Consider the following 12,118-nt stretch of genomic DNA (forward strand, 5'->3'; position numbering starts at 1 on the left):
CATAGGTGGGGACTGGAAAGAATCCTGCCTCTGGGCTTTCAGGTGAACTCATATAGGGCAAGTCTAATAATATCACAATATTAAGGTCCTGGATTTTATGAAGCATGATAAAACCATTCATATGTTTTCTAAAAAAATTAATATGAAAGAGACTTTTCAGTAATCTTAAGGAAATGAGAAGCATAAGATGCTAGTGACAACTACAAAGGACAGGAAACAGATCTTGCCACCTCAGTCATACTTTTTTTTTCTTTATACAAAGGATTATGCATATCACTATATCTTCCACCTCAGTCATGATATATCCTAGTCATATCCTTATGTCATGGTTAACCTTGAACTGTCAGATTATATTTCACTATGTGAAACTCGTCACTTTACACCCATTTGTTTAGCTAGTTTCTAACCAACAATCAAACATGGCCTAGAAATTTTTGAGTGCTCTCAACATTCTGATTTGGTTTCAGATTCCCGCGGGTTGCTGAAGATCAGACACATTGGCCAAGCCACTCTTAGTGACGCTGCATTATTTGGGCTTTTCTTGGGAGCTGGAAGCTTGATACAATGTGGGAAAAACTACTATACACTGGCGTAGGTATGTACAAGTCAGGGGGGGCCACCGCCCCCAGCTTTTAGAAAATTTGTGAAGAAAAAATATATAAGGCTTATAGTGGAAATTTTTGATCTTTTTGCCCCCCCCCCCCCCGAGCAAGCTCCACCACTGGTACTATTTTTTTTAGATAAAGGGAGCCCCGGCCTCTGCATCAAATGATGCACACAGCCACCACCACTGGTACTATAGTTTGTATCGTTCTAAGTTTGGACAGTACAACTGGTTCTAGGCGGCTATAGATGTTGGCCGCCCAGCAGGCTATTTCTTTCTCTCTCGAGAACTTGCGGCTTCAACCCTAAGCATGGCCGAAGGTGACGCCGACGCCGCCGTCTCGCTGCAGAGGGATGCCCTCTTCGAAATCGATTCCCGGACGACGGTCAAGTATGTTTGCCGTTTACAATGCGTGTCTAAGGAGTGGCAAGCCCTAATCTCTAACCGAGCCTTCATCTCCCAGCTGGAGCCGCTCCTCGTCACAACTTACTACAGGGAAAATCACGACATAGACGGTATCCTGCTGGTCACGAATATGAAGGGCAACTTCATCAGGGAGATCAAAGGAATTGGTGCGTTTAACTTCACCTCGAGTATCGACCACCTCATCTGCATTATCTGCTCTGACCAAGCCCCCGCATGGTCGATGTGGCCACCTGGAAGGTACTCATGGCCCTCGGAAAACCAGGGGGGAACTTCAGGAAATACCTCATCAGGCTGGGCCGTGCCGCTGTATCGGGCACGTACAAGGCGCTCCGCATCGTCGAATCCCACCGAGCATATGGTGAACAACCAACACAGACCTGTGAGGTTCTCACTTTAGGCCTTGTTTAGCAGAGGTGTATTAATGAGTATTTGAGAGCATTTTTTCAAGGGGATTGGGAGAAAACACTCTTGTCACCCAAAACAATTTGTTACACCACAATCCTCTTCCTCATCAATACTCTCCAATAATTTTTCTGTTTGGAAGTCAGGGATAATAATTCTACAACAACAAATTCAGTTTTCACATCAATGCCAAAGATGATCATACTAATTCAATTAATAATTCAATTTTTACTTTCTATTCACAAGAATCAGCATTTAAACATTCTTAGTAGTTTCACTACAGATCAACACTTAAATATACCGATACAAATTTAATCCCATTACACATCACAATTGTGTCTTCAGTTAAACTAACAGCAACCATTGATCCATCTTAGCAGCAGCAGCCTGAATAAATGGGAGGTACTAAAGTTAAACTAACATCAACCATCCAGAGGCACAACATCAAGCTGATGCCAGCCTACACATGCAACAAACTCTGTAATGTCTCCAATCATCATTAGATGGCCTCAGTTGCCATGTTTCGGCCTAGCATAACAAGTCTAGCTACTCACTAGCTGTAGTGTCTCCAATCACATTCCAATAATGAATCTTAGCCTTTGATTACGGATGCAACAATCAAGATAATTAGGATGATATGCATTAATGTGGAGTATCTGATAAATAGACTTCTGTATATTGCCTTGAGTACATATATATCTGTATAATATATATAATATATAATAGATAGAGCTATCTTGAAATCCCTACTTCTGGGCCAAACGACTCACCCTTCGCCCAACCCCTCGAGAAATGGTGGAACAATCGCATAGCTGGTCTTAAAAAGAGTTTAGGAGTTATTTCAGCTACTTACTAGCTCTAGTTTCTCCAGCCACCTTCTCAAACTGAATCATAGCCTTTGATTATCGATGAGACAATTAAGATAATTAGGATAATGTGGATTAAGAGATAGAATTTGATTGAGCCTATCCAATCAGATCTTTTATCGTTGATGGAATAAAAGCCTGGGCAGTGAATGTTCAGGAAAAAAAAAATATAATTTATAGGGTTGTCTTGAAATGTCCCTTGTGGACCAAATGACTCCCCCCTTCGCCCAAACCTTTTAGGAATGGTGGAATAAACACATAGCTAGCCTTGAAAAGAGTTAAGGAGTCATCTACGTCATTCGAAATGTGTGGAAGGTGAGGAAACCGATGAATCTACACCCTAGGTAAACAAATTCTACAAAATACACAAAGCACCCAAAAAAAAGAGAATCGAAATCAAACAAGGAATATTTTCTATATTAATTTTGGATTGTAACTTCCTTCTCCGATGACGAGAGCCTGCTCAATAGAGAGACTCATGCTAATAACGTGTTGTGGTACTCCTGCCAGTTGCCTGGTCCCGAGGTTTTATAGTTCCATGCGCCTTGGGGTTTCCCAATAGTTACCTCCCTATGGGTGGATACGGTATTTTCCACAGAAGGACTACTCGAAACGTCTTTAAGGAGACAAATAATACATTGTAACCGGGGTTTTGATCCCAGATGGGTTGGGCATAACCATCCTACTCACATAACGTATCCAACATAGCTAGCGAGTTATGTTTCACACCTAATTTCTTAATAACTTCTCTAAGTAGGTTCACCAGAAAGTGATGGCTTGGGAACATGTCTTCAATCAAAGTTTTCGAACTATGACCACCAGTGAAGTAAACCAAAACTTCTATCTACACCCTCAATCCGAATAAGTGTTGATTTATCTTTTGCGCTAAGTCAATCTTTTCTAAATTTGATAAATTATATAGAAAAAGGTAGGAATATGTATAACACCAAATTAATATCACTTAATCCAACTTAGAATAATTTTTTATAATATAGTAATTTCTTGTTATAAGAATTGCTATATTTTCTATAAATTTGATCAAATTTGGAAATAGTTTGACTTAACACGAGAGCTAAACGCACTCTATAAAAATACTCTTTTTTTTAATGGAGTTGGTATATATAAAAGAGGTCCATGGGACATATGTGAACTGTTTTTCCATTTCAAAGCAAGGTTTGCTAGACCTATAGGTGGTCTCAAACAGTTCGCTCATGTCAATGTCGGAAAGCAAAAAATTTCCAAATGTCCCAATTTGTTGCCCAAGGAATGACTTGGACTATTGGAACCATACGTGGCGAGTTCCTACCCATGAGATTGAGCCTATTTTCAACCTATCTCTATCAAGATGAATCTTCCGTGCAGGACTAGTACTTCACGTACTCTATATATAAATGAACAACTGAGGTTGTTCCCAAGGCAAGGCAAAGAGGGCGAATGCGTTAGTGTGTTGCCAACGTTACACGCTTGCATACTTATTCTTATGTAGAAACACATGACTCAGAAGAGGATCATGGCGAGATCTTCGTCTAAAACTGTAAGAGCTTTGGCAATCCTTGCAATCATATGATGCTCTCTGTCATGCTCGTTAGCCATCCGAGGTAAGTTCTTACCAGGTTAAATAATCATGTTTTTTTTTTCTCGAAATTGGGGAAATATCACCCCAGCTTCTGCATCCAAATGATGCACACGGTTTTTTTATTAAATTATTCAAAAAACCTTACAAGAACAATACAAAAGATCAACCTCGAAGCCACCTCACTAAACCTACAGTGGGATCAAGGGGTGACAATACACCAACTCACATCATCCAAAAAACCAAATGCCTTCCCAAACAGTCCAATAGCAAGTGAGAAGCACATCCAGTCAAGCAGACTCTCAGTGCACGCCAACGCACACGCCACAGAAGTTGCTACCGCCGTCTTCCTCGACTCCATCTTCAGGAGAGATCATCGCATTAACCTTGCAAGACCTGCCGTTGATGCCACCATGACGCTAGACGGCTCCACCATCCCGCATGCATACATCATCCCGCATCTGTCGTCGATATCCTGCAGCACCATGCCACCGAGACTCAGCGCCAACAATGTGGTAGATGAATACCACTCCACCAACATCCGCCAACATCCAGCAGATGCTCCAAAAATGATGCCCCAAGAGGTAGAACGACGCAGGGCGCGCCGCCATCATCCGATCCGGGAGACCCAGATCTAGGGTTTCCCCCGGAGCAGCACGAGTGTGTAGATGCAGGCTGCGACGACGATGCCTTTAAGAAGGTTGCGACGTGTGGCGCCGCCATCGCCCGCCAAGACCGGAGTCGGAGCACGGTTTTCACCGGCAGCCGCGCATCCCCACCTCGCCGAGCGTAGTGCCGCCGCCGTGCCGCCGCCGACAGATCCAGGCCCGCTAGCCTAGATCCAGCACGCAGCGAGCCGCCGCGGGTCCCCCATGCTCGCAGAAGTCGTCTGAGCAGCCACCCTTCCTCGCAGAAGTCGTCCGAGCAGCCACCACAGCCCTTGCCGCCACCTGCCCGCGCCGCCTGGAGACGCATAGCCACCACCGTTGTCCGTCGCGTCGCCGCATCAGGCCATGCCCGAGCACCGGCACGCCGTGGCAACCGATGGACGCGCCACGCCCTGTCCCGAAGGAGACTTCCCGCGCCCCTCCACCCGAGCCAGAGGACGAGAGGACCTCGCAGCCGCCGACGCCGTCCGAGCTTTGCCCGGCCGCGCCCTCAGGCAGCGACGAGGGAGGAGAGGGGAGGGAGGATGCATGGGGACCCGGCGGCGACGGGATCTAGGGTTCCCCCTGGTCGCCGCGCTGGGGCGACGCAGGAGGCGGTGTATTGGATCGGTTAAATAATCACATAGTAGCAGTAATATATTCTGGGGCCAGATTCATGAATTTCTTGCACTTACTAGAAGTAACTTATGATGATGTGCATATATGCATGCAGTTCAGCAGGAAGGCGACCGTCCGCCGTCTACTCCTGGGGCGCCGGAACCGGGGCGACCGGTTGGCTGCCGGGCCACCGGTGCATGCGCTGGGCCACCGGGAATGACGGCAGTTGAAGCGCCGCAGCGCAAGACTCTGCAGCTGAAGGGTGTGGCGAATTAAACGTCTCTCACGTTTTTTGTATGAGACATGTTTTAGGGGTGCTGATGTTCTGAGTTGGAATCTAGAAAGGGATAGCTCTCTGCTGTTGGTGTTCCTCTAGGAGTCCAGGTCGTGTGTTTTTTTAGTTGTTTTGGTTGTTGTTATTTTTGGTGTTGTTAATTTGTTATTCATGTAAATTTATAAATAAATATTTAAGTTATTTTCGCGGAAGGACTACTCAGGCTATCTTTAAGGAGACGGACAATACACCGTACGTAACTCGGGTTTTGATCCCAGGTAGGTTGGGTATAACCATCCTACTCCCATCCATATTATCAAACGCAGCCAGTTATCATTTACACCTAATTTCTTAGTAATTTCTCTTAGTACTTAACCAGAATATGTTGGTTTGGGCACATGTGTTTAGTCCAAGTTTTTGAACTTTGACCACCGGTGAAGTAAGCCAAAACTACCATGCATGCACCTTCCTCCGTCTGAAAAAGTGTACGTTTAACTTTTATCATGAGTCAAACTTTTCTGAGTTTGAAAAATCACACAGAAAAATATAAAATGTATGAAACCAAATTAATACCAATTAATCCATCTGAAGTTCCATAATATAGTATTTTTTATAAGCATTGCTATATTTTCTATAAAGTTGATCAAACTTGGAATAATTTGTCTTAACATAAACTGGTATTCTTAAAGGGTGGTAGTATATAAAAAAAAGTCCATCGGTCATATGTCAACCACTTTTCCCTTTGAAAGCTATTGGAGGTTATATTTGTCTCCACGCCACTTAATTAACATGGACTAGCTCCTTGGCGCTTCTAGTCTGCTAGAGCTCTCGAACAGTCGTTTCATATCCATGTCAGAAGGCAAAGATTTCCAATTGTACCTATGCATGTGTTGTTCAAGGGACGACTTGGACTATTGGAATCGTACTTCGCGATCGCTCTCCATGAGATCGATCCTATATATTATCAACCAATCTCCATCAATATGAATCTTTCTTGCAGGACAAGTTACTTCACGTTCTCTACGTATATATGAACTACTGAGGTTATTTCCAAGGTAAGGATAAGCGGCCGCCTGCCTTAGTCTCTTGCACACTACACAATTGCAGCCATTGTTACGTACAAGCACACGTAACTGATCGAGAAGAGGATTATGAAGAGATCTTCGTGTACAACTGCACGAGCTTTGGCAGTCCTTGCAATCATATGCTGCTCTCTGTCGTGCTCGTCGGCCATCCGAGGTACGTACTTACAAAGTTAAGTAATCACTAATCATGTAGTAGCGGTAATTAATTTCTTTTAGGACCGGCTTTATGCACGTACTAGCCACTAGGATTGACTTATTATGATGTGCATATACGCACGCAGTTCAGCAGGAAGGCGACCGTCCACCATCTGCTCCTCCGGCGCCGATACCTGGGCCACCGGTTGGCTGCCGGGCCACCGCATGTGACGGGCCACCGGGGACGACGGCAGTGGAAGCGCCGCAGCGCAAGACGCTGCAGCTGCAGGCTGTGGCGAATTGAACGTACCTTACGGTTTTGTACGAGGGACATATTTTAGGGGTACTGATGTATATATGGTAATCATATTTTATGATACATATTTTAGGGGAGCTGGAATCTAGAAAGAGATAGCTTACGCACCCAACCGTTTTAGGGGTGCTGATGTTCTTAGCTAGAAGTATACTTTGTATGGCAATCGTATTCTATTCATGAATTTTAAATAGCATGTATGCATTTCTAAGGATACGAGGCGGGAGATCAACCTAATTTAAGGCTGTTATCATCTTGTGTTTCACAGTACTAGAGACCCATCGAAGGTGTTAGGTGTGCTACACACATAACCTACTCCCTCCTGTTAATATTCCCTATATAGATATATCTACACATTTTTTAATTTTAGATGTATCAATTTTAGCAGCAAGTAATATGAATCGGCGGGAGTAATTATTTTCATATTATAGAGCTTTTTGTCGGTGTGTTGCTATATACTGTTGCATGGTGGGGATATTGATAAGGGTTGACCTTATCAATGCCCATGGATAATGGATTTAAGTTTTGAAGAAGAATAACGCTGGTGAATAAGGGACCGATCAGCCAAACTCTGACCGGTTCCTTATTCACCAGCGTTCTTCTTCTCCAGAATCAAAATCCAGTGGCGGAGCCATGATTAGAGCAAGCCCCAGGCCAAAAAATAAGTGCAAAAATACTTCTTAATTTTTTTCTATAATAGCGCAGAAAATTTGGTATGACAACATAAATGAACATTTATTTTCGGTATGAAGAGCTTCTTCGGTTTGAGTAGCAAACATGAAATTTTGGGAGTTGATTCATTTTGAGTTGCATCTTCGGTTTGAGGAGCTTTTTCGGCTTCAGGAGTTACTTCAGATTGGGGATTTCTTGATGCATTCATTGATGACATCAACGGGAAAAATCCCTTCATCGTTCCTAAACATAAAATCAATTATAAACAATTGTTAAACTATATCAATTCATTCTCTATTTCCATGCCCTATCTATTTCTAAAACAAGAAATTACCTAGTTTGGGAGGAGGAGCAGCCGACCGGAAATCAATCAGGAGCAGGAGTTGTTGAATTGGGGCAGAAATCGGGTAGCGGCGCGTGCACCAGAGGCGGGCAGAAAGGAGACGGCGGCCAGGTACGCGGGAAACGTGGCGGGCAGCGCCCTCCTTGTGCAGCGATGAAGCGAGTGACGGGTCACGGGTATGCGTACACGCCTAGTCGGCCTGACCTGGGCTGCGCCCTGGTCCAATTTTCCTTTACGTAGCATAGTATGAAGAAACTTTCCCAGCGCCCCGGGCCATGGCCCTTATTGCCCTGGGCGTGTCTCTGCCCCTGCCTAAATCCATCATCCATGGATATTGATAAAGTCAGCCCTTGTTAGATATGGACACTAATAAGCATCTCCTGTAGCATATGCTTCCTGGATCAATCGATTTGATCCTCTTCTAGTGCAATACATACGTTTCAAAAAAAATTGTTGTTCTACCTATCCCTTAGGTCAAAGTTCTGTAACTTTGAGCATAGTATAGAGAAATATGTCAAGATCAATAACTAATACTCCCTTTTCCTGGAAATGGATGTCTCAACTTTATCAAGATACGTATGTATCGAGATAAGTTTTTGTGTAGATACATATAAACTTTAGCAAAGTTGCTTAATATTCTTTTTAAGACGGAATGAGTATAATAAAACGATATTTGTGGTTTAGATAATAATATTTTTTTTACAAATTTGGTCAATTCAAATTAGTCTACTTATGATAAAACTAGAACATGAATTATTTTTAAACGAAAGGAATGTAGAATTTCATAGTAAATCATGGAAAAAAGTCATAGAACATAATTAATATATCTCACATGGGCCACAAACTAATCCTTCATATATCTGTCGTCTCTTAGACGGGTTATTCAACCACCTCATGGAAAACTTCAGAAAGTCATAACGTCTAACGTGTGATCGAACCGCTGAACAAGATGTAACCAAGACGTTCATTTCTTGGCAGTAAGGGCCCATCTAAAATCAATATTTAGTGGGTTATGTGACAAAACATCAGCGCTGAAACTTCTTTTCGTCAGATTATGCAACCAAGTTGCCTAGCTAATAGTTCGGCCCCTAGCTAAATGTCTTCCCAGAAGTAAGTAACTACTCCGTTTCGTACTTTAAAATGACCCCTGGTAAATAACTAATGTTTGAATTTCATTAGTCCCTTCCTAAGAGGTGAATCATAAGCGTTTTGGATTGAATATATACTTTTTTCAATCACCCAGCTTCACTTAAATTTTTAAAAGCCATTTGCTTAGTACCATGTTTGAATTCTGGAACATCAACCACCTCAAGGAAATATTCTGAAACTCATAACCTCTAACGTGTGATCAAACCTCCATAGATGGGGTTTTGAACCGCCGCCTGCCGGAGACAGATTGATCTGGACTAGTATGTTATGTGTCTGTTTTAGAAAAAATGGGGAGACCCCCCAGCCTCTGCATTAAACGATGCACACTGCCGGTATGTTGTGTGTCTGGTCAGGTGAAAAAATTCGGGGGTTCTTGATAGCCCACTTAATTAACTTGTGCAATGGTTTTTTATAAAGTATGTCCATCAAAGCAAATTTCTGCCTCGTTGTTTTAGAGATGCAAACACTAATTGATATACATGGCACTAAAGGAAACATGTCTCTTCATCTTTTTTATATTACACTGAATGCATAAGAAAAGACCACGTTATATATAACTGTCCATGTCCTTATATATTACTACTGGAGCTTCTGTCAAAAGTCAAGCCATGTCATTGTCATAAGTCGAAATTTCAAGCGTCTTGTATATTGATTGAGGGACGACTTTGACCGTTGAAATAATTGCGAGTCCATCCCTGCGAGATCTAGCATATCCCCAACAAAATTATTCTTCAGCGCAAGACTAGTACTGGTCAACATAACCTTCGTTATTTATATATAAACGACTGAGGCTACAATTCCTAAGGCCGGCTGGACAGGTCAGTTGCATACTTCACATAATCAAGAAGAGGATGATGGATCGATCTTCCTCCTCTTCCATCGCACCAGCTGTGGCGCTCTTGGCTATCATGTTAATATGCTGCACCCTCCCATGCTCAGCGGCCAAAGGTAAGTATTAGGTTAATCACGTAGTACTATTGTGGCCGTAATTTATTGTCTTCAGGCTTGATGCAAGTTCTCGTAACCTACTACTAATCCACTGATGATCTGCATATATGCAGTTCAGCTCGAGGGAAGCCGTGGGAGCTTCCGTCCTCCGTCACCGCAGTACAGGCAATCGGGCTCCTGCCTTAAATGCTACCACGCCCAGACCGACGGGACGCCGCCGGCGATGACGACCTCCGCACTTGCGCCCCACCGCAAGACCCTGCAGCAGCCTCCTGCGAACTGAGTGTCCCTTACGTTCATCGATGAAACATGCGCCACCGATGTTGAGTCCCGAAAAGTTTATCATTTACTACTTACACCGTGATAAGAGTGTGCCAGTTTACAAATTGACATGGATGTTTTGATTTTGTACTATCTGGTTATGTCCTAGAGTCTAGAAACATACATATTGACATGGATGTTATGATTTCGTATTTGACTATGTTGCATGAATAAATTAGTGGTTCCGTACTGGAAAACGATTACTCCGGTCGCAGCTTACAAATATAGTACGAGTAATCCGATCCAGCATGGATGCTTCCTTGACCGCTTCATTGTTCTCGATGGGAATTAATCCGTGCAAGATGCCTCTGTGGCCCTGTTAACAGGAGACCACTATCACCGACCTTGACGATGATAATTTTTGGTCACAAATAGGGTGAGTTAGTGTCGGCAGCTATTGCCACGGTCAAATTTAAACATCTCACACATAATGTTTTCCGGTCTTTCTAGGAATTAGATTAGATCTCAGTGATTACATTGTGATTTGTCGTATGATGTGATTTTTAAATGGATCGCGGCTGCGATTTTCCCAATTGAACATGTTTTATAACCAAGCTTTTTTATGCACATGACTTACAACGGATAAAAAAATCCAAAACCATTTGATTGCGTCGTGATTCATACTGCCTCGGGAAGTTGCACTTGGATTGCAACTGAAATTTGATGACAACACTTTTGGGCATGTGACTGTCACGGGAGCAAACCATGATAAACCGCCTAGTATCTTCCGCCGATGGTCCACCATGGTGGTATTGTTGTTAGCATAAGAAATTCTTGCAATTTTCAACTGAACGATAACAAGTTTTGATGCGAAAAAAGTAATCCTTCAATAATATTTCAACAAAAATATAAGAGTTCTAGCTTAGTGGCAAGGCTAACGAGTGCGTAGCCAGCCCACCTGGGTTCGAATCCCACCTAATGATAATTTCGCTGGAAGGGGCGAATTTTAAACCGGGTTATCATCCTAGCGTCCATCCACGGAGAGAGTCTCGTCCTCCTAACAACGCATAGCCAAGAAAGGGATCATTCCCCCGTTGGTCAACGTTTTTATAAAGTTTCAACAAAAATATAGAACTCTACAGAAGCTCAAAAATCTATAAACGATCAAAATTTTCAACCTAATTCTGGAACATTCAATTAAATTTAGTAAAAACTAAACTAAAGTAGAAGGAATTCAAACCAAAGTTTCAAAAGGCTCTAGGGATTGATCAGAATTAAAACGGCCGTAGAACAATAAACTAAGGCTTCAAAAGTCCTTCACTAACTCCCACCGGTCAGGATTACTGGTCGACATTCCTAATTTACAGTCATCATTAATATCTCTAGGTTTGAGTTTTTTTTATTCTAACTTAAATTAACAAATTCTTGTGGCAGTTGTACCAAAATGATGTGCTGACTAGAGACAATTTGAGAAAAAAAAACTCGTTGGATTAACCTAAATGCTCCTTTTGTGACAACACAGAAACTTCAATCACCTTTTTCTCTCATGTACTGTAGCTAAAGTCATTTCGGTACTAATTCTTGTCCAATAATCTTTGGCAAAGTTTAGATTGGTTTTATGCCTTATCAGTTAGGGAACGTAAGTTGTATGTATTGCTTCTTGCTGATGTTTGCTAGTCCATTTGGTCAATCAGAAACATGATAACTTTTGATAAATATGTGCCAAGGCCTCCTGGGGGCATCGTCTATGGAGCATATGCAGGCTGGAGGGTCCTGAGGTGGAGCGGCATGGTACAGCGGGG

The sequence above is a fragment of the Lolium rigidum genome, chromosome 6 (assembly GCF_022539505.1).
Source record: "Lolium rigidum isolate FL_2022 chromosome 6, APGP_CSIRO_Lrig_0.1, whole genome shotgun sequence".
Classification (NCBI taxonomy): Eukaryota; Viridiplantae; Streptophyta; class Magnoliopsida; order Poales; family Poaceae; genus Lolium; species Lolium rigidum.